Source organism: Bos mutus, chromosome 14 (assembly GCF_027580195.1).
Source record: "Bos mutus isolate GX-2022 chromosome 14, NWIPB_WYAK_1.1, whole genome shotgun sequence".
NCBI lineage: Eukaryota > Metazoa > Chordata > Mammalia > Artiodactyla > Bovidae > Bos > Bos mutus.
Genome location: NC_091630.1, coordinates 24,037,385 through 24,059,633, shown reverse-complemented (window position 1 = coordinate 24,059,633; position 22,249 = coordinate 24,037,385). Strand labels below are relative to the sequence as shown.

General features: G+C 39.9%; 1 protein-coding gene and 1 long non-coding RNA gene across 6 annotated transcripts in view; one reads left to right on the top strand and one right to left on the bottom strand.

The window, feature by feature from the left end:
* LOC138990688 (uncharacterized) overlaps nucleotides 1-20,393 on the top strand; it is a 51,093-nt gene extending 30,700 nt beyond the window's left edge. Inside the window, exons 1-4 of one of the 2 annotated variants that reach the window (XR_011466747.1) lie at nucleotides 14,879-15,032; nucleotides 15,219-15,275; nucleotides 15,882-15,989; nucleotides 19,898-20,393. This is a non-coding gene — a long non-coding RNA (uncharacterized lncRNA). Of the gene's footprint in view, nucleotides 1-14,878; nucleotides 15,033-15,218; nucleotides 15,276-15,881; nucleotides 15,990-19,897 lie in introns of those variants that run through there. The other variant, XR_011466746.1, reaches the window with a different exon arrangement.
* The window catches only part of OXR1 (oxidation resistance 1), a 550,155-nt gene that overhangs the window by 130,772 nt on the left and 397,134 nt on the right, over nucleotides 1-22,249 (bottom strand). The window lies entirely within an intron of this gene.

The window sequence follows — 22,249 nt, the reverse complement described above, 5'->3', positions numbered from 1 at the left end:
GATTATGTAATCTTTTTATTCCAAGTTAAAATATTTTAGTTTCTGAGACTTCCTTCTAAGTTCTAAAACTAACTCCTCAGTTCTTCCTTCATTTTAGGCTCCCCTAGAAGCTATAGCTTTTCTCTCCTTCTGTATAGTGCAGATTATAGAACTGGGCAGGATCCTAAGGGGGAGAATATTATTTGTTTTTGGAGGATTTCCTTTCCATGCTTTTTCAGGGTATCATAACTAGAAATTAAGACTTTAAAAAATATTAGATCAACTCGAGTAAGTCTTTCGAAAAGTATCAGTTCTTGGCAGTTCATTAATAAAATTTAGGTAATAAAATTGTACAATATGAAATGGCCCAAATCACCCATCTTAAGTGGATACCATAAAACTAAGGAAACTTGTTGTTCATGCATATAATCTTACATAAAGTATAGAACTTTTTGTACATTATCAGTAATTGATACTAGGACTAGGGTTTAGTCAGAGAGCAAATCTTCAAGATTATTGAAGTTGAGTTGATGGGACACTCTGATATTTCCTTATCTCTCTTTTAACTTGTGAAGTTTGAAGAGAATCCCCAAATTAAACTTGATACTTTGGGAAATCTAAGAAGCTAGGGAAGAAAGCATAGGTCAATTCACAACAGCACAGTGCATTCCGAATTTTTTTATGAGTGACTATATATATGAACACAACACATGATTTATATGGACAAGAAGTCTGCAGCAGTAAGTTGAAACCATGACTTGTAAATTATTCCTTCTCTTCTAATAAATTGCATCAGCACAGAATCACTTAGAGTCATCTTTCATTGCAAGCAAGCTCTGGCACAGATGATCAGGGCCAAAAATAAATGAGGCAAGGAGCCCAATATTTTTCTACACTTTGCTCTTTTTCCTTTTGAGCTTGATTTTCTCAAATGACTTTCCTATGAGACAATGAATGTATTTGTTTCAGAGATGTATTCTCTTAGTTTAACGATATGGAGAGTGAGATAAGAAGGTAGAATTGGCAAAGAGTACTAGCAGCAAACCAAAATAATTGAAGAGAATAGTCTGAAAGTCAATTACTTTTGAAGACTTATTTGCAAGACAGCCATAGGATAGTGACATTACCATAATTTTACAATTATGTAGTGTTCGGGAATCAGTATTTACATGTGATACAAGTAAAGAAAAACTAGAAATCATATGTTAGACTATATAACTATGTCTAACAACACAGTAAAAATTTAAATGAAAAAAAGGTGGTATATAAAAAGTGCTCCCCCCTTTTTCAGTACCTATAATATATACACATCCATATATAGCACCTAAAACCACATGTAATATATACATGCACCCCACTCCAGTACTCTTGCCTGGAAAATCCCATGGATGGAGGAGCCTGGTGGGCTGCAGTCCATGGGTCGCTAGGAGTCGGACACGACTTAGCGACTTCACTTTCACTTTTCACTTTCATGCATTGGAGAAGGAAACAGCAACCCAATCCAGTGTTCTTGCCTGGAGAATCCCAGGGATGGCGGAGCCTGGTGGCTGCCGTCTATGGAGTCGCAAAGAGTCGGACACAACTGAAGCGACTTAGCAGCAGTAGCAGCAATATATACATACACACATATATATATACACACACATACAGCACCTAAACCAAATCCATACAGAATAAGAATTAGCTAACAATGACAATCCATCTATTATCAGATAATAGAGCATCGTATTAGGCAATTTGTTTCATTTTCAGACATTTGATTGCATTTAGCCTGAAATTACTGATTCAAAGCCAAACATAAAAAGGAATTAGATGGAATAAGTCTACTTAGAAACAAGGTTGAATTTTATTAAAATTAAAATTTAGAATTTAGGCCACAGAAATTTTCCAAATCATCCATGTAAAGATAAAGGTACAGAAGATGTATTATGTGACCCATCACCCACAGTGGATGCCACTGCAAAGCTAGGTATGTACTTATGTGATCACACCTGAAGGCAGTATTTGCTTCCACATTAAGCATTAAGATCATTATTTTATCCCCCCCCCAACCATTTATTAAAATCTGAATGGTGGGCCTAATTGGATTATGTTGTATCTTTCTTCATTCTTAACATTTGCAAGGACTTCCCTAGTAGTCTAGTGCTTAAGAATCCGCCTGTCAATGTAGGGGACATGGGTTTAATCTCTGTTCCAGGAAGGTTCCACAACTACTGAAACTCATGCCTAGAGCTCATGCCCTGAATAAGAGAAGCTATTGCAATGAGAAGTCTGTGCATTGCAACTAGGTCATTGCCCCTGCTCACTGCAACTAGAGAAAGCCCGCGCACAGGAATGAAGACACAGCACAGCCAAAAATAAATAAATAATATTTGCAAGATCTACATTTCCTAGGAAACCTTCTGCTTTCCCAAACTATATTTAATTTTAGTGACAGTGTATGTCTCTCCGTCGTGTCTGACTCTTTGTGATCCCATGGATTGCAGCCTGCCGGGCTCCTGTGTTCATGAGATTTCTCCAGGCAAGAATACTGGAGTGGGTTGCCATTCCCTTCTCCAGGGGAAATTCCCGATCGAGTGATCGAACTTGGGTCTCCGCCGTAGGATTCCTTACCATCTGAGCCACCAGGGAAACCTGTTTAGGTTTTAGGGACCATATCAATAACATTTTCTCAATGAGTGTAGACATTTTCTGTTTTCTTGTCCAGCATATGAACTAGAATATTCCCAGTGCTTCTGTTTTATTTCAGTTTCCAAACTGCAAGTCTTTAGCATATTTTTTCACAGTGTATTATGATGAGAAGCATAGCATTGTATAACGTGTCATAATAAATAGCAGACATAGCAATTTCTTCAGAAAACTTTACTGAAGGAGTTTTTTCAGATGGCGATTAAATCACTGCATCAGTAATATGTTCCCAAGTAAAAGTATGTTGAAAGTGATTGAACATTTATATGTTTTTATTTAGGCTCTTATCGTTCTTACTAGACTGATTATGATCTTCTATGACATGATCTAGCTCATTCCTGGCACACAGAGGCCATTCAATAAATATTTTTGAATGAATTAAATGAAAAAATATCAACAGACTCGATGAAAACATATTAATGTTCATTAAGTGCTCCAGTCTGGACTCATAGCCATGAAATATTCTACCTTTTACAATTCAATTTATAACTATTTAAAATTAAAGCCACAAAGACATTTTGATATTTATGAGTGTGTGTACCCCAAAAAGAGTAATGCTGCTAAGTCACTTCAGTTGTGTCAGACTCTGTGCGACCCCAAAGACGGCAGCCCACCAGGCTTGCCCGTCCCTGGGATTCTCCAGGCAAGAACACTGGAGTGGGTTGCCATTTCCTTCTCCAGTGCATGAAAGCAAAAAGTGAAAGTGAAGTCGCTCAGTCGTGTCCAACATCTAGCGACCCCATGGACTGCAGCCTACGAGGCTCCTCCGTCCATGGGATTTTCCAGGCAAGAATACTGGAGTGGGGTGCCATTGCCTTCTCCGAAAAGAGTAATAGATAAATGCAAAACAAGATGTATAAGGGTTCAAGGGTGACTATTTCTAAAAATACTTAATTTGTCTTCTTAATTTCATGTTCCATCCACACTTAGAAAAACAATGGCTGTTAACATCCTCACATTACGGTATCAAGAATCACTATAAAGTAGTCGTGAGATGTGAGAAAACTATGGGTTTTAATTGTGTAGGTGTAGTTACTACTGTTGTTTAGTCTCAGATGGCAAGAATACTGGAGTGGGTTGCTATTTCCTTCTCCAGGGGATCTTCCTGATCCAAAGATTGAACCCACATCTCCTGCAATAGCAGGCAAATTCTTTATCACTGAGCCACCAGGGAAGCCCCTGGATGTGTAGACTCAGATCTAAAAAACTTTAAATGTTTCCACAATCTTCCAGCTCTCCTTCCTGCCCCATATCTCTTACCACTCACATGTTAATCTTCTCTCCCTTTCATTCTTGAACCTGTTGTTGTTTAGTCATTCATATGTGTCCGACTCTTTGCGAACCCATGGACTTACAGCACTCCAGGATTCCCTGTCCTTCACTATCTCTTGGAGTTTGCTCAAACTCATGTCCATTGAATCGATGATACCATCCAACCATCTCATCCTCTGTCACCCCCTTCTCCTCCTGCCCTTACTCTTTCTTAGCATCAGGGTCTTTTCCAATAAGTCGGTTCTTTACATCAGGTGGCCAAAGTATTGGAGCTTCGGCTTCGGCATCAGTCCTTCCAATGAATATTCAGGACCGATCCTTTACGATTAACTGGTTTGATCTCCTTGCAGTCCAAGGAACTCTCAAGAGTCTTCTCCAGCACCACAGTTTGAAAGCATCAATTCTTTAGGTGCTCAGCCTTCTTTATGGTCTATCTACCACATCTGTACAAGACTACTGAAAAACCATAATTTGACTAGATGAACCTTTTTCGGCAAAGTGATGTCTCTTATTTTTAATATGCTGTCTAGGTTTGCTATAGCTTTTCTTCTAAGGAGCAAGTGTCTTTTAATTTCATGGCTACAGTCACCATCTGCAGTGATTCTGGAGCTCAAGAAAATAAAGTCTGTCACGGTTTCTACTTTTTCCCCATCTATTTGCCATGAAATGATGGGACCAGATGCCATGATCTTAGTTTTTTGAATGTTGAGTTTTAAGTCAGTCTTTTCATTCTCCTCTTTCATCTTCATCAAGAGGCTCTTTAGTTCCTCTTTGCTTTCTGCCATTAGGGTGCTGTCATCTGCATATCTGAGATTATTGATATTTCTCTTGCTACTGCTGCTGCTGCTGCTAAGTCACTTCAGTTGTGTCCGACTCTGTGTGACCCCATAGACAGCAGCCCGCCAGGCTCCCCCGTCCCTGGGATTCTTCAGGCAAGAACACTGGAGTGGGTTGCCATTTCCTTCTCCAATGCATGAAAGTGAAAAGGGAAAGTGAAGTCGCTCAGTTGTATCCGACTCTTAGTGACCCCGTGGACTGCAGCCTACCAGGCTCCTCCGTCCACGGGATTTTCCAGGCAAGAGTACTGGAGTGGGGTGCCACTGCCTTCTCCGATATTTCTCTTAGCAATCTTGATTCCAGCTTGGGCTTCACTCAGCCCAGTATTTCACATGATGTACCCTGCATAGAATTTAAATAAGCAGGGTGACAATATACAGCCTTGACATACTCCTTTCCCAATTTTGAGCCAGTTTGTTGTTCCATGTCCAGTTTTAATTGTTGCTTTTTGACCTGCACACAGGTGTCTCAGGAGGCAGATAAGGCAGTCTGGTATTCCTGTATTTGTCTTTGAGATATTTAATCAGCAGTTTCTTCTCCTTCCATGACTTCCATGTCTGATAACCATTACCTTTGATCCAGAAGATTCTCCCTTGCTCTCTTGACCTTGTGGTATATTCTTCCAGGCTTCACACTTGAGGTTAGGTCCCATTTTACACAGCAAAAGGCCAAAATAAAATCCTTCAGAGGACTGGTCTAATGTTTTCTTGAGCATAATGCTACAGGTTACATCCAGAAATTTCCATTTAACTGTCCTGTCCATTTACTGAATATTGGCTCAACTCTGATCCATGTATAAAGAGGCCAATGGCTTTCTACCCCTCTCCACTATGCCCCAGGTTTTTAAGATAGCTCCTGAGTAAAATAAAACAGTCCAGGAGATTAAAAACAAAAAGAAAACTTCTGGGTAGTGATCTCAAATCTTTCAGTGAAATAAATGTCTTTACTAATCTCAGGTCTATCTGAGCTCTTAAGAGTCTGGATGTTTTTATTAGTAGTATTGGTAGAGAGCTCTGCTGTTCCTGATATCTTTCATTGATAAGCTATTTGGCTATTGCTGAATCTGGATCTATAAGAGAAGGTTATTGTGTGGATGGCTTCAGGATATTAGTTAGCTCATCTCTGGCTTTTAACCTTAATTCTAATTTTGATTACGTGCTAATACTCTTGAAACTAAAATCTTTTACACATGATTCCATTGAAAAACACTTTTCAGTGTAGACCACTGTCAGCTGACAAAGGATAAATGTTTTTTCACTAGAAAAGTCTGAAGTTCTTGTAATGGTGAATACACAAAAAATGATACCATGTGGTTTACTTTTAAAATTCAGTCCCCTTCTCCCACTCTTTTGTCTGGGGTGGGGGGAATCTCTTTTTTAAACCAACTATTCACATCAGGGATTTCCAGGTAGAAATATTTTAACTGTCTTGTCCTACACCAGGCATATCTGACCCATCTTTTAAGGTGCTCTGAGACCTCATTGAAGAGTTGACTCATTGGAAAAGACTCTGATGCTGGGAGGGATTGGGGGCAGGAGGAGAAGGGGACGACAGAGGATGAGATGGCTGGATGGCATCACTGACTCGATGGACGTGAGTCTGAGTGAACTCCGGGAGTTGGTGATGGACAGGGAGGCCTGGCGTGCTGCAATTCATGGGGTCACAAAGAGTTGGACACAACTGAGCAACTGAACTGAACTGAACTGAGACCACATTCAGATTGTGCAACTGGCTGAATGGTAAGAGTTCACAGAGGTCATGTAAGAAAGTAAGATGTTAGAATAGTTTGCAGCTGGTGTGTTTTAAGGTTAAATTTCTATCACCTATTGGTATATTTTTAAAATGCCCACCATGGATTTTTAAAATAATTTATGCTTATTTTATTGTCACCAATGACCAGAGAAGCAGAAAGGCATGCATTACAGTCTCCTTCTAAAACAGACAGCTCTTTCCCTTCTATTTATATGTCACTTATATTTATATATTACATTCTGCTTTTTGATGTGCTGAAATTCTCATTCATTTCCCCTCATCAATGCTGCTCTGCCCGACTACTAACTATCCATTCTGCCCTTCTTCCTTCTTGATTCTATTTTGGATGACAGTGCGTTTAGCAAAAAAGCTAATTTTTCACTTTCTTTTTCTAGGTAGTTCTGTGACACAGTTCTAGAAACTAAGATAGAAGTGGAAGTCTGCTATAAGTTTTTCTTCACTGATATGGGTTTTACCCCTTTCTGCCTGTTACCTTCCTCCTATCTGAAAGATGGATGTGATGGCAAGAGCTATAGTAGTTCACAGAGAACAATGAGGAAAAGGCTAAGGAAATTTCAAAATGACACCAGCTTGACATCCTGAACCTTTACCAATGATTGCCTATTTCTGGACTTCTTTACACGGAAGAAAAATAAAGCTTTGTATGTTTTTTTTTTTTTTTTTTTTTTAATGTTTGCCATTTATTTATTTATTTATTTATTTATTTTATTTTTAAACTTTACATAATTGTATTAGTTTTTCCAAATATCAAAATGAATCCGCCACAGGTATACATGTGTTCCCCATCCTGAACCCTCTTCCTCCTCCCTCCCATACCATCCCTCTCGGTCGTCCCAGTGCACTAGCCCCAAGCATCCAGTATCGTGCATCGAACCTGGACTGGCAACTCGTTTCTTACATGATATTTTACATGTTTCAATGTCATTCTCCCAAATCTTCCCACCCTCACCCTCTCCCACAGAGTCCATAAGACTGTTCTATACATCAGTGTCTCTTTTGCTGTCTCGTATAATCGGGTTATTGTTACCATCTTTCTAAATTCCATATATATGTGTTAGTATACTGTATTTATGTTTTTCCTTCTGACTTACTTCACTCTGTATAATAGGCTCCAGTTTCATCCACCTCATTAGAACTGATTCAAATGTATTCTTTTTATGGCTGAGTAATACTCCATTGTGTATATGTACCATAGCTTTCATAACTTTACATAATTGTATTAGTTTTGCCAAATATCAAAATGAATCCATCACAGGTATACATGTGCTCCCCATCCTGAACCCTCATCCCTCCTCCCTCCCCATACCATCCCTCTGGGTCGTCCCAGTGCACTAGCCCCAAGCATCCAGTATCGTGCATTGAACCTGGACTGGCATCTCATTTCATACATGATATTTTACATGTTTCAATGTCATTCTCCCAAATCTTCCCACCCTCTCCCTCTCCCACAGAGTCCATAAGACTGTTCCATACATCAGTGTCTCTTTTGCTGTCTCATACACAGGGTTATTGTTATCATCTTTCTAAATTCCATATATATGCGTTAGTATACTGTATTGGTGTTTTAGATAATACTGAAACCATAGTCACAGAAAACTAGTCAATCTAATCACACTAGGACCACAGCCTTCTCTAACTCAATGAAACTAAGCCATGCCCATGGAGGAACCCAAGACAGGTGGGTCATGGTGGAGAGATCTGACAGAATGTGGTCCACTGGAGAAGGGAATGGCAAACCACTTCACTATTCTTGCCTTGAGAACCCCATGAACAGTATGAAAAGGCAAAATGATAGGATACTGAAAGAGGAACTCCCCAGGTCAGTAGGTGCCCAATATGCTACTGGAGATCAGTGGAGAAATAACTCCAGAAAGAATGAAGGGATGGAGCCAAAGCAAAAAGAATACCCAGCTGTGGATGTGACTGGTGATAGAAGCAAAGTCTGATGCTGTAAAGAGCAATATTGCATAGGAACCTGGAATGTCAGGTCCATGAATCAAGGCAAATTGGAAGTGGTCAAACAAGAGATGGCAAGAGTGAATGTCGACATTCTAGGAATCAGCGAACTGAAATGGACAGGAATGGGTGAATTTAACTCAGATGACCCTTACATCTACTACTGTGGGCAGGAATCCCTCAGAAGAAATGGAGTAGCCATCATGGTCAATAAAAGAGTCCGAAATGCAGTACTTGGATGCAATCTCAAAAACCACAGAATGATCTCTGTTCGTTTCCAAGGCAAACCATTCAATATCACAGTAATCCAAGTCTATGCTCCAACCAGTAACGCTGAAGAAGCTGAAGTTGAGCAGTTCTATGAAGACCTACAAGACCTTTTAGAACTAACACCCAAAAAAGATGTCCTTTTCATTATAGGGGACTGGAATGCAAAAGTAGGAAGTCAAGAAACACCTGGAGTAACAAGCAAATTTGGCCTTGGAATACGGAATGAAGCAGGGCAAAGAATAATAGAGTTTTGCCAAGAAAATGCACTGGTCATAGTAAACACCCTCTTCCAACAACACAAGAGAAGACTCTATACATGGACATCACCAGATGGTCAACACCGAAATCAGATTGATTATATTCTCTGCAGCCAAAGATGGAGAAGCTCTATACAGTCAGCAAAAACAAGACCAGGAGCTGACTGTGGCTCAGATCATGAACTCCTTATTGCCAAATTCAGACTTAAATTGAAGAAAGTAGGGAGAACCACTAGACCATTCAGGTATGACCTAAATTAAATCCCTTATGATTATACAGTGGAAGTGAGAAACAGATTTAAGGGCCTAGATCTGATAGATAGAGTGCCTGATGAACTATGGAATGAGGTTCGTGACATTGTACAGGAGACAGGGATCAAGACCCTCCCCAGGGAAAAGAAATGCAAAAAAGCAAAATGGCTGTCTGGGGAGGCCTTACAAATAGCTGTGAAAAGAAGAGAAGTGAAAAGCAAAGGAGAAAAGAAAAGATATAAACATTTGAATGCAGAGTTCCAAAGAATAGCAAGAGGAGATAAGAAAGCCTTCCTCAGTGATCAATGCAAAGAAATAGAGGAAAACAACAGAATGGGAAAGACTAGGGATCTCTTCAAGAAAATCAGAGATACCAAAGGAACATTTCATGCAAAGATGAGCTCGATAAAGGACAGAAATGGTATGGACCTAACAGAAGCAGAAGATATTAAGAAGAGATGGCAAGAATACACAGAAGAACTGTACAAAAAAGATCTTCACGACCCAGATAATCATGATGGTGTGATCACTCACCTAGAGCCAGACATCCTGGAATGTGAAGTCAAGTGGGCCTTAGAAAGCATCACTACGAACAAAGCTAGTGGAGGTGATGGAATTCCAGTTGAGCTATTTCAAATCCTGAAAGATGATGCTGTGAAAGTGCTGCACTCAATATGCCAGCAAACTTGGAAAAGTCAGCAGTGGCCACAGGACTGGAAAAGGTCAGTTTTCATTCCAATCCCAAAGAAAGGCAATGCCAAAGAATGCTCAAACTACCACACAATTGCACTCATCTCACATGCTAGCAAAGTAATGCTCAAAATTCTCCAAGCCAGGCTTCAGCAATATGTGAACCGTGAACTTCCTGATGTTCAAGCTGGTTTTAGAAAAGGCAGAGGAACCAGAGATCAAATTGCCAACATCCGCTGGATCATGGAAAAAGCAAGAGAGTTCCAGAAAAACATCTATTTCTGCTTTATTGACTATGCCAAAGCCTTTGACTGTGTGGATCACAATAAACTGTGGAAAATTCTGAAAGAGATGGGAATATCAGACCATCTGATCTGCCTCTTGAGAAATCTGTATGCAGGTCAGGAAGCAACAGTTAGAAGTGGACAGGGAACAACAGACTGATTCCAAATAGGAAAAGGAGTAGATCAAGGCTGTATATTGTCACCTTGTTTATTTAACTTATATGCAGAGTACATCATGAGAAACGCTGGACTGGAAGAAACACTAACTGGAATCAAGATTGCGGGAGAAATATCAATAACCTCAGATATGCAGATGACACCACCCTTATGGCAGAAAGTGAAGAGGAACTCAAAAGCCTCTTGATGAAAGTGAAAGTGGGGAGTGAAAAAGTTGGCTTAAAGCTCAACATTCAGAAAATGAAGATCAAGGCATCTGGTCCCACCACTTCATGGGAAACAGATGGGGAAACAGTGGAAACAGTGTCAGACTTTATGTTTCTGGGCTCCAAAATCACTACAGATGGTAACTGCAGCCATGAAATTAAAAGATGCTTACTCCTTGGAAGGAAAGTTATGACCAACCTAGATAGCATATTCAAAAGCAGAAACATTACTTTGCCAACAAAGGTTCGTCTAGTCAAGGCTATGGTTTTTCCTGTGGTCATGTATGGATGTGAGAGTTGGACTGTGAAGAAGGCTGAGCACCGAAGAATTGATGCTTTTGAACTGTGGTGTTGGAGAAGACTCTTGAGAGTCCCTTGGACTGCAAGGAGATCCAACCAGTCCGTTCTGAAGATCAGCCCTAGATCTGAAGGAATGATGCTAAAGATGAAACTCCAGTACTTTGGCCACCTCATGCGAAGAGTTGACTCATTGGAAAAGACTCTGATGCTGGGAGGGTTTGGGGGCAAGAGGAGAAGGGGATGACAGAGGATGAGATGGCTGGATGGCATCACTGTCTTGATGGACATGAGTCTCAGTGAACTCTGGGAGTTGGTGATGGACAGGGAGGCCTGGTGTGCTTTGATTCATGGGGTCGCAAAGAGTCGGACACGACTGAGCGACCTACCTGATCTGATGTTTAGATAAGTATCATCAGAAGTCTTTACTCACAGACAGATGCAACTCCTCACTTCTAGAGTAGGAGTTTGAATTTAGGTTTTCAGTTTCCAGCTCTGTAATCTCTCCACTGTCTCTTTTATATTATGGTGCCTGCTGATCCTAGGGGAGAAGGCAATGGCAACCCACTCCAGTACTCTTGCCTGGAAAATCCCATGGATGGAGGAGCCTGGTAGGCTGCAATCCATGGGGTCGTGAAGAGTCGGACACAACTGAGCGACTTCACTTTTGACTTTCATGCATTGGAGAAGGAAATGGCAACCCACTCCAGTGTTCTTACCTGGAGAATCCCAGGGACGGGGGAGTCTGGTGGGCTGCCGTCTCTGGGGTCGCACAGAGTTGGACTCGACTGAAGCAACTTAGTAGCAGCAGCTTAGGATGCTAGAATTTGACTTGTTCCTTTTCCTAGCACCCATGAAATACAGCACTCAATATCAAGTTTAAGCATAAAAAAAAAGGTAGTATCACATTTTAGATTTTAATTGGTTACCTCCATGCCCTAAGTAAAAAAACCAAATCGGCCAAAGGCTGTTTTTGGCATTTCTCACCAATCTTTTTCTTTTTTTAATGAGTTTATTTTGCCTCCTGGCGCTCAGTAACCTTTAATATCTACCACTCAACCTCTATCTAGGTCTGCCCTTTCCTAAGGGCTTGAAACTCTCAGTTACACTCTCTTCCACCTCTCCATACCAATCAAAGCTGATGTGATTAGAGGAGGAATGTAGATTTACTGTCAAGGAAGGAATTTTCAGAGATGTAAGTATCATTTTAAGAGAATATTTCCATTTCGTAAAAGGGACTTAAAAACCCAGTTGGATGCCTAAGATTGGAAATCACTGAAGAGTCATTAGTGAGTGAGAGGTCTCCTGGACACCCCCTTATCTAACCCAAGCAGCTACTTCTCTCCACACCTCAGCTCCTTGAACTTCCTCATGCACCCTCCACTCCCAGCCAGCACCGAGGCAACACAGCTTAAAGCAAGGGATTTGGTGTGCAGTCCTAGAAAAGTACCAGAGACAGGGACAACAAGGAGTGGTTTTGAATAATTCTACACTTCCCAGGTGGTGGTGCTAGTAGTAAAGAACCCACCTGCCCATACAGGAGACAGAAAAGACAGGGTTCCATCCCTGGGTCAGGAAGATCCCCTGGAGAAGGGAATGGCAACCCACTCCAGTATTACTGCCTGGAGAATCCCATGGGCAGAGGAAGCTGGCAGGCTACCGTCCATGGGGTCACAGAGTCAGACACAACTGAAGCGACTTGGCACACACATATGTTAAAAAAGTATTCTTAGTAGATATTTTATCTGTGTAACACACATTGGATAATTAAAAGCTTTTCATGTTTTAATGTATGTTTGGCATGCTATAAACTCTCCAATAAATGTTCTTCCTTGTACGTTCTCTTTTCTTATTTGCTGTCACGTTACTTGGCATAGAATACCTACTTCCTCTTTGACTTCATTCTACCATAGTCTTTACATTCCTTCCTTGTGCATATCAGTTCCCTTGTCCCTATCAAGTGGAAAAAAAAAAATGGAAATAAAAACAAAGCACACTCAAGCAAAGGCCTCAGATGTATGACTCATGGGCTAACTGGTCTTGAGCAAAGCATTTTTTTTTAACTTTAATATTTTTAATTAATTAATTTTATTTTTCCATGCTGGCTCTTGGTTGCTGCACAGACTCTCTCTACTTGTGTTTAGACGAGACTACTCTTCACTGAGGTGCATCGGCTTCTCATTGCGGTGGCTTCTCCTGCTGCAGAACAGGGGCTCAGTAGTTGTGGGCTTAGTTGCCCCATGGCACGTGGGATCTTTCCTGACCAGGAGTTGAACCCCTGTCCCCTGCACTGGGAGGCAGATTCTTTTGTTTTTATTGCCGATTCAGAACCACTGGACCACTAGGGAAGTTCTTGGCATAGCACTTACCATGCATTCCTTACCACGGTGAAGCAGACTCACCTTGGGAAGGTCCTTTTCAGTTCCAGGATTCTACAATTTAAGCCTGCCTTTAGACATATGTCATTCATCTTGGTGAGAACCTTGTGGGGAAGGTGAGTAATATTATCCCCATGTTGCAGATGAAGAAATGAGGGGTTGCATACCTGCCAGGTAGCAGTGTAAGGAACCAAAGCCAGGTATTAGCTGACTTTTATCTCTACACAGAAAGGTAAGGCACTACTTCCCAATACAAAGAGAAAACAGAGAAGGTCAAGTGGGTGGGATATTAAGGGTTACCTACCAATTAATAGACAGAAGCAGGGGTTTCACCCTCTTAAGATATGGGATTGTAATGTAGATATATCATACTGTATTAGCTTACAATGACTAAGGGAAATTATTACTATATTCCCCCAGAGTAACAAATCTGTTTTAGACCTTATAGTTGTTTAATATCACCTAGGGATGGAGGATCTTGCCACACAAGTTAAAAAGAAAAAGGAAAGCAGTTTATTAAAAATAATGTTTAACCTCTTCTTCATACCAAATAATGAATATTTGTTTTATAACTTAAGAAATGCTTGTGTTCTGATATATGTTGGTTCTCTATATTTTAGGGGATAATGTAAATTTTAGACGTATTTCTTTGTTGGTATCCTTGGCATAATAGTACACGCTAATCAATAGAATATTCCCATTTATGAGTTTAAAATTATTATTCTATTAAGCAGGGGAAACAGAATATGGGCAGTGGCAATGACAGTGATTTCTTGCCCCAACTGTACCATCTTCAAGATTTATCACTCCTTTAGGGGCATGTGGAGAAGGCAGTAGCACCCCACTCCAGTACTCTTGCCTGGAAAATCCCATGGATAGAGGAGCCTTGTAGGCTCCAGTCCATGGGGTTGCTAAGAGTCGGGGACGACTGAGCGACTTCACTTTCACTTTTCACTTTCATGCATTGGAGAAGGAAATGGCAACCCACTCCAGTGTTCTGCCTGGAGAATCCCAGGGACAGAGGAGCCTAGTGGGCTGCTGTCTATGGGGTCGCACAGAGTCAGACACAACTGAAGTGACTTAGCAGCAGCAGCAGCAGTAGGGGCGTGTAGCTGGATGTGTAGAACCCTGAACTAGCAGTCAGATGAGCAGATTTATTCCCGAGACATTTCACTGACTCACTCTGTGACCATGCGCTCAGCAGTTGATTTCCCTCAAGTTCTCAGATCTTAAAAGTAGTGCTGTTTCAGACTTCCCTGGTGCTCAGACAGTAAAGCGTCTGCCTGCAATGCAGGAGTTTGATCTCCTGGGTTTGATCTCTGCGTAGAGAAGATCCCCTGGAGAAGGGAATGGCAACCCACTCCAGTATTCTTGCCTGGAGAATTCCATGGACAGAGAAGCCTGGTGGGCTATAGTCCATGGGGTCACAAACAGTCAGGCACAACTGAGTGACTAACACTTGTAATTCACTAACCTTTGAGAAACACTGTGAAAGAAGGTATAACTGTGTTTGTCTGAGTGTGTTACTCACTCAGTCGTGTCCAACTCTTTGCGACCACAGGGACTGCAGCCCACCAGGCTCCTTTGTCCATGGAATTCTCTAGGCAAGAATATTGGAGTGGATTGCCATTCCTTTCTCCAGGGGATCTTCCTGACCCAGGGATTGAACCTGGGTCTCCTGCCTTGCAGGCAGATTCTTTACCGTCTGAGCCAACAGTAAGTAACTTGTAAAAAGGGTAAAAGGGTGAAAAAAGAAAATGTAAAAAGGGTAAGGGCAGAAAAGCTAAGACTTGAATCTTAGTCAACTATTTTTTTTTAGAGAATTTACTTTTTTTTAATTTTTAAGAGAATTTTAATTTCACCATTTCTAAATGTTATCATGTGCTTCTTTTTCATGTGTAGGGAAAAGGGGACTGAAGAAAAAGAAGGGTTCATCTTCCCTTTTCCCACTCCAACCTCGTAAGTCTGATTCTGCTCTCTCATAATGACCCAGTTGAGTGTTATTCAGAATGTTAATGCACTTACACATTAAATGGAAGGAGGAATTCCTCATTTTTGAGAAAGGGGAAAACCCCACATATTTCAAAATTCTCTTCAGAGCTTGCTTCACTGCTTCCATTCGTTCACAATTGCTGAACTGCTCTTCTCCAAGGACACAAAGACAGTGAAGATATGGCGTGAGACGAAGAGCCCACAGATGAAAGGCACTCGATACTTAAACAATTAGCACACTACAGGTCCGTGAGTGTGAAGTGAAAGAAGACAGCGTAGAGGAGATAGGAGCATCTTAAAAGAGGCCAAAAAGTGCTTTATCAGTTAACCTTGCTGTACCATGGAGGCAAGAAAAAAAGGTCATTTTCTAGACACTGTAAGTTTTATAGTAATGTTTGTTTTAATGAATATTTAATCAAGCCGATTGTACACCAGGCAGTGTGCCAGGCAGCAGTAAAGTCTATAAAGGCATCAGTTTGGAAGTTGGCTAGATAAAATTACAACTCCATTTCTGGCTATAGGTATGACCTTGGGCAAGTTGGCTGACCTCTCAAAATCTGTTTCTTCATTTAGAGAATGGAGATTATAGATAAAAGGGTCTATACCTCACAAGGTTGTATGAAGATTAAATGAGAAAATACACATAAAGACTCAGCCCAGTCTTTGGCACCTTCTAAGATGGTAAGTGTTCAGTAAATACTGGCTATTATTGAGTAATCTATATATAGTTTCTCACTGAAGTCTTGCAACAATCCAGTGGACAGGCATTCTTAAAATCAGGTCAATACAAAGAGGACTGAGGATATAGAGCACAGGAGATGCTAGGAAGGTAGGTTCCAAACCATAAAAGACAGTGTGTGTAACATAAGGACTCGGAACATATGTAGCAGGCAATGGTAAATCTTAAGAGGATTTTTAAAAGAGAGAACCAATCAGTCCCATTAATACGTTTCAGAAAGATCATTAAGATGGTAGTGTGGATAATGGATTGGAAGGGCATGAAGAAAGAAAAGAAGGTTAGAAGTCCAGTTAGGAATTCCTTGTAATCAAGTACTCTGAGATATAGTAGTATGGGAAATTCCCAATGCAACACTACAGAGCTTCAGAAAAAAATAGCTGGCAGATCCCCTGCCCCTCCAATCTGTACCTCTTCCTACATCCTGTCATGACAGAAGCTTTAGGACTTGCCTTACAGCTAATGTTTTCAGCTATGAATTGCACCAGCATTCTTTTCAAATTGGTAGTCTTTGTTAGCAAGTGGCATGAAGCTTAATCACCTCTGAAAAGACAGCAAGTAAGTCCCTTGCTGGTACTGGAAGAACCAAGTATCAGTGCGATTGTTCCTTGACTGCAGGGGAAAAGTAGACAAGAAGCTCTAAAAACACTTGGGTAGTTTGCTAGCTTTATCATTTTTGTCATCTTCATATGTTGGTTATGTTATCATTATCAGTTTCCTGTATTGATTCAATAGTAGTAAATCATCCACAGTAGGAAAGGTGATACAAAATATAAACAGAATATCTCACTTTGTATTGATTTACCATCACATACCTAATGTTTTATTTTTTCTATTTCAAAAAGCCTATTTTCTATATTTAATGTTCCTGCTGGGAACAGCAGTCCCTTTTCACTATTTTTGCTTAAAATTATCAACGGTAAAATATATGCTTTGAAAGACAAAGGAAAGTAAGGGAAGATTAAAACATGTTGATGGCCAGTCTTCTCTCAACAAAACTGAAGCTAGTTCATGAGGACTGCTATCTTGATTATGGACCAGTGTCTGAATATATACTTTGAGAAATGTATGAGAAACCAAGTTTTGAAATACCACCTTTTCTATCCTGAAGTCTTCCCTTTCTGCTTGTGCTCTGATCCAGTTTTTATTAACAAGACATGTTTTCTCAGAGTTGCCACAATTTCAATTGTTTGCATAACATGTACATGTACCTTAAGATAAATGTGGTTGCTGACTTGAAAGGTTAACTGTATAGAAAAAAAAGAGTCAAGACCTTGAGGAAAATAAGGGTCTGGACATTTTCTGTTTTTCAGGATTTGCAATTTTGAAATGATAAAATATATGTGCTATCCCTTAAGCTACAGAGTACATTAAAAATTAAGCTGCCTCTAAAATGTATTATTATATATATTACAAATTGACTTTAAATATTTATATATTTAAAACTAGAAACTGTAAATGTCTTGAAGAATTACATTATGGAATAAATTAAACTATGGACTATTTATCTAATAGTTTTGAAACTGAGAAAAGTATCTCAACAATAGTGAATAATAACCTGGAGATAGTTTCTTCAAGTTTAAGATTTAGTGGTGGTTGTTATGATTATTACAAAAATGTATGATGTTAAATCAGGAAATCAGCCTTAAGACTTGAAAGAGAAAGTATAGGGAAAAAAGCCATCCTTAAATGAAATATTTATCTGAAGCTTTAAAAACACGTAGGATTTTTTAAAAACTAAGAAAAGTGAGATGCTTTTAAAGTAAAAAAAAATATATCGTTAAGAGTTAATCATCCACACAGATAAGGTGTTAAGAAACCAAAGACCAAAGGAGAAATAAATAAACTAATTTAAAAATATGAAAAAGGACTGAATTAAAAGAGAAAAGTCACCAAACTTCAATCAAGGCCATGTCTTACAGAGAATGACATTTGTAGAAATACAAATGAAAATATAAATATAATAAGCAAGAAACAGGAAATACCATTTAAAAATATAATAAATCCACAAAAGTGAAAAGGGTTTTCTTAGCTAATAGACCAAGACAATAAATATCATACGTCTACATGATAACTTAAATGATAACTTAATTTTAAAAATTAAAAAAAAGAATATGAGGTTAAGTGTACAACCCTGACTTGCCTCTAATAAGCAAGCTTAATAGCTCCAGCCCTGAGATATTTCTAATATGCCCAGATTGCATTTAAGGCAGATTCTTTACCATCTGAGCCACATGGAAAGCCCTGTTTTGTTTTTTTTTCCATTTTTAAAATTCTTTTTTGCCTTGAAAGAACTTATGCTATAAAACACATACACACACACACAGAGGCTATTAGAGCAAACTGAGATTACCTTTTCTTTGATTCATTGTAGGAACTCCTTTGTTCCTCTTTTTTCAGCAATGAGCAAGCAGGCTTTAGTTATATACCAAAGCCCCAAGTTCATTTTAACTCTAGGTTAAAAGACAGATTTGACTCTTGGACAACTTTGATGATGCATGGGGAATCATATGACCTACATCCGTGTAACTGGGGGAAGGGCTGCTTTGTAGGCCTTATGTTATGCAACATTTTTATACCACAGTTTCCTTCTCTGTAAAATAGAAATAAAGTTAGTCCTGCCTACTTCATGAAGTTTTCCTCAGGGCTCAGATGGTAGAGTCTGCCTGCAGTGTAGGAGATCTGGGTTTGATCCCTGCGTCGGGAAGATCCTCTGAAGAAGGAAATAGCAACCCACTCTAGTATTCTTGCCTGGGAAATCCCATGGACAGAGGAGCCTGGTGGGCTGCAACCCATGGGGTCGCTAAGAGTCAGACACGACTGAGCGACAAACACACACACACTTCATGAGGATGTTAAGGAATTTTAAGTAAAATGAGAATGCATGTAAAGGTTTTTACAAATGATGCAGTGCAGAGAAAATTCCAGTTATTTTCTACTACTGATAGAAATAGTAGTAGATTTATACTTGAGACACACTTAAAGAAGAAAAACAATTCCAATGCTCTTAGGCTTAAATGAACATCAATTATGAGTGTACATTATGTCACTGGCTGACTCTGAGACCTCATCCTGGACTATTACTACTTTGTCCAGTTGTACTTTTTCCGTTCTGTGAACAAACCAAGTTTGTTTTCATCTTCCAACCTTTATATTTACAATCTCTCTACCTGGTTAGTGTATGGCTTCTCACCATATGGGTTTCAACTCTAATGACACCTTCTCAGAGATGCCCCCCATCATTATCCAAGCTAATCCCACTGCTGCCTCACCCTACTACAGTCTCATGTGATCACATAATTCTATATTTTTCCTATTATTAATATTTTCTTCCTAACACTATTTAAATATCTTGCCTGCTTTTCACTTGTTTATGGAGAAATCACCACCATGGAAGGCCACAGTGTCCTTTTTACAGACACCCTGAGTAACAACTTAGCAGTCTGTCACTAAGCTAGACGGGACTGCCAGCACTTGGATGACAGTCAGAAGTTCACAGCGACCTTGTCAAATCAAAGAAATGATCAGCTGGAAACCTGACTTCCCAGAGGAGCAAGGTGGCTAGGGAAGAATGTGCAATTGGTAATTTTCCAAATGATGCATTTAGATAAGTAATGATATCCTTTTACTAATTAAACTCAATATGTATTTACACAACCTTCAGATAACTTGATTTGTCTGTAATTTCTATTTAGCAGCATATGTAACGCTGTTTTAAAGTAGTCTCTCTCACTTAGTCCAGTCATCTAAAGCAAAACTGTGACGTGTCACATTTACTGCTGGCATTCCCCAACCTCCTCTTTCATAAAGTGTTTCCTGACTCTTGAGATATTTAATCCCCTTTCACTCCCAGGTGGCGCTAGTGATAAAGAACTCGCCTGCCAAGGCAGGGGATGGAAGCGATGACTGTTCGATTCCTGGGTCTGGAAGATCCCCTGGAGGAGAGCACAGCAACCCACTCCAGTATTCTTGCCTGGAGAATCCCATGGACAGAGGGGGCTGATGAGCTACAGTCCATGAGGTTGCAAAGAGTTCGACACAACTGAAGTGACTTAGCATACATGCACGCACTCACTATTTACACACCTGCCCCACAACTCTCCAAGGCCCCGCTTTCAGCTGTCAGCAGATCTCTATTTGCTGTTTCATCTAAATTCCAATTCAGAAGTAGACATAACCCAACTGTGACACTCTACGAAATGCATAATTATAACTGTCTGCATATATATCTGTCCTTCTCATTAAATTCTACTTGTCTTACCAAATACAGAGCTCTAGCACTTATTTATTATAGAACACAGTAGACATTCAATAAATGCTTTCATTTTGTATTTTTCCAGAGTGTTGCTTTTTTCTTTTTAACATTGCCCATATGTTACTTTATTATTACTACTAGAACATAAACATGAGTGGGATTGGAGTCATTTGTTTATACACTTTTCCATGTTAAAAACTTACACCTTCTTTTTAGGGGAAAAAAAAAAAAAAAGAAAGATGGAGGAAAGAGGCTTTGTTATGTCTGGCCGTGCCAGGTCAGGCACTCGCAATTTTCCCCTCAACTGGAAGAAAAACAAATTGCAGAAAATCCCAGAGAATAGTTGAATCTATATATAGTCCTATTTTTCCAATTGATCTACTCAGTGATTTAAACAAGGAGTGGTCTGAACATAGACTCCAAAATCAAGTCTTGGATTTGAATCCCGATTCTGACCCTTAGCTTGCTTGACTTCAGGCATTTTCTTAATCATTCTGCGATTTCACTTCCTTGTTTATAATATGGGGGTAATAATTATACCTAATGAACAGGGTTGATATCTGAAGATACGGTCAACAAATATTTGAGGATATATTATTACACACTAGACTCTGTTCTTGGTATAAAAGAAAGAATATGAAAAAAAAAGACAAAAAAATTCTTCTTCACAGGGTTTGCATTCCAGTTAGTAAGATAAATATCAACACACATATTTGTTACTGATAAGTGCTAAGGAGGAAAAAAAAAAAAAAAACAGAGAAGACAGGTATGAAATGTGGCGGGGCTGGAGGGTTTTAAGTTTTAGATAAGGTGGCCAGGGAAAGTCACATTGAAAAGTTATAACTCCTGAAAAAAGGCTAAAGAACATGAGGGAGCTGGCTATATGAGCCTCTATAGGAAGAGCCTCCAAGGCTCAGACTTGTCCAACTCTTTGACACTCTGTAGACTGTACCCTGCCAGGCTCCTTAATCTGTGGGATTTTCCACTGGAGTGGGTTGCCATTTTGTCTTCCAGGAAATCTTTCTGATCCAGGGATCAACCTGCATCTTCCACCTTTCCTGCATTGGCAGGTGGATTCTTTACCACTGAGCCACCTGGGAATCTCCAAGACAGAGGGAACAGCAACTGAAAAAGCCGTGTGAAAGAAACGAGCATGTCTGGTGGGTTCAAGGAACAGCGAAGGTAGGTGGAATGCAGCGGCACTGAAGGAAACAAGCGCTGTGTGTGCGCGCTCGCGCTCAGGTGGGGATGACCAGTTAAGACTGCACCATGATAAGAACTTCAGCTTGGCTTTCACTCTGAGAGAGAGGAGCCCCTGAAGAGGTTTGGGCATAGGAGAGAGACAATGAGATTCACACAGTGAGATTCCTGGTACCACATATCTCCACCTGCCTTCCTGAAAGCTGACGGGTAGAGGGGTGGTGCGGAAAGCAGCAGAGGCAGGGGGACCAGTCAGGAGGCCGTTTCCATAACGCAGCTGAAAGATTAAGGTATTTGGACCCAGAAGGGAGTAGCACAGGTGGCTAAGAGCTGGGCAGATTCTGGATTTATTTTGAGAATAGAGCCAGCTGAATCTCAGGGATGATCAGAGTAGAAGAGGAAAAAGAAGAGTCTTAAAAATGCAGCAGTGTCTCTGGTCTGAACAACTAGAAAATGGTGCTTCCATGAACTTCCAGGAGTTAATACATGCTTGATGCATGATTTGTATAACTTTGCTAAAATGTGTTAAGATATTAATGAATTAATATGGGTAAACCACTTAGTATAGTACTTAATATTAAGTCCATCCAATATAAGTGTTAAATGTTAACTATTAATAAGTTGAGATGGGAAGTGTTTTAACCCCCAATATATTATTAGATGAGAAAATGTTCACAGTAGAAAACTTTTGGCTTTTGAAAATAAAGTGACTGAAATGAGATAATGACAGACTCTCCATTGGAAGCTTAA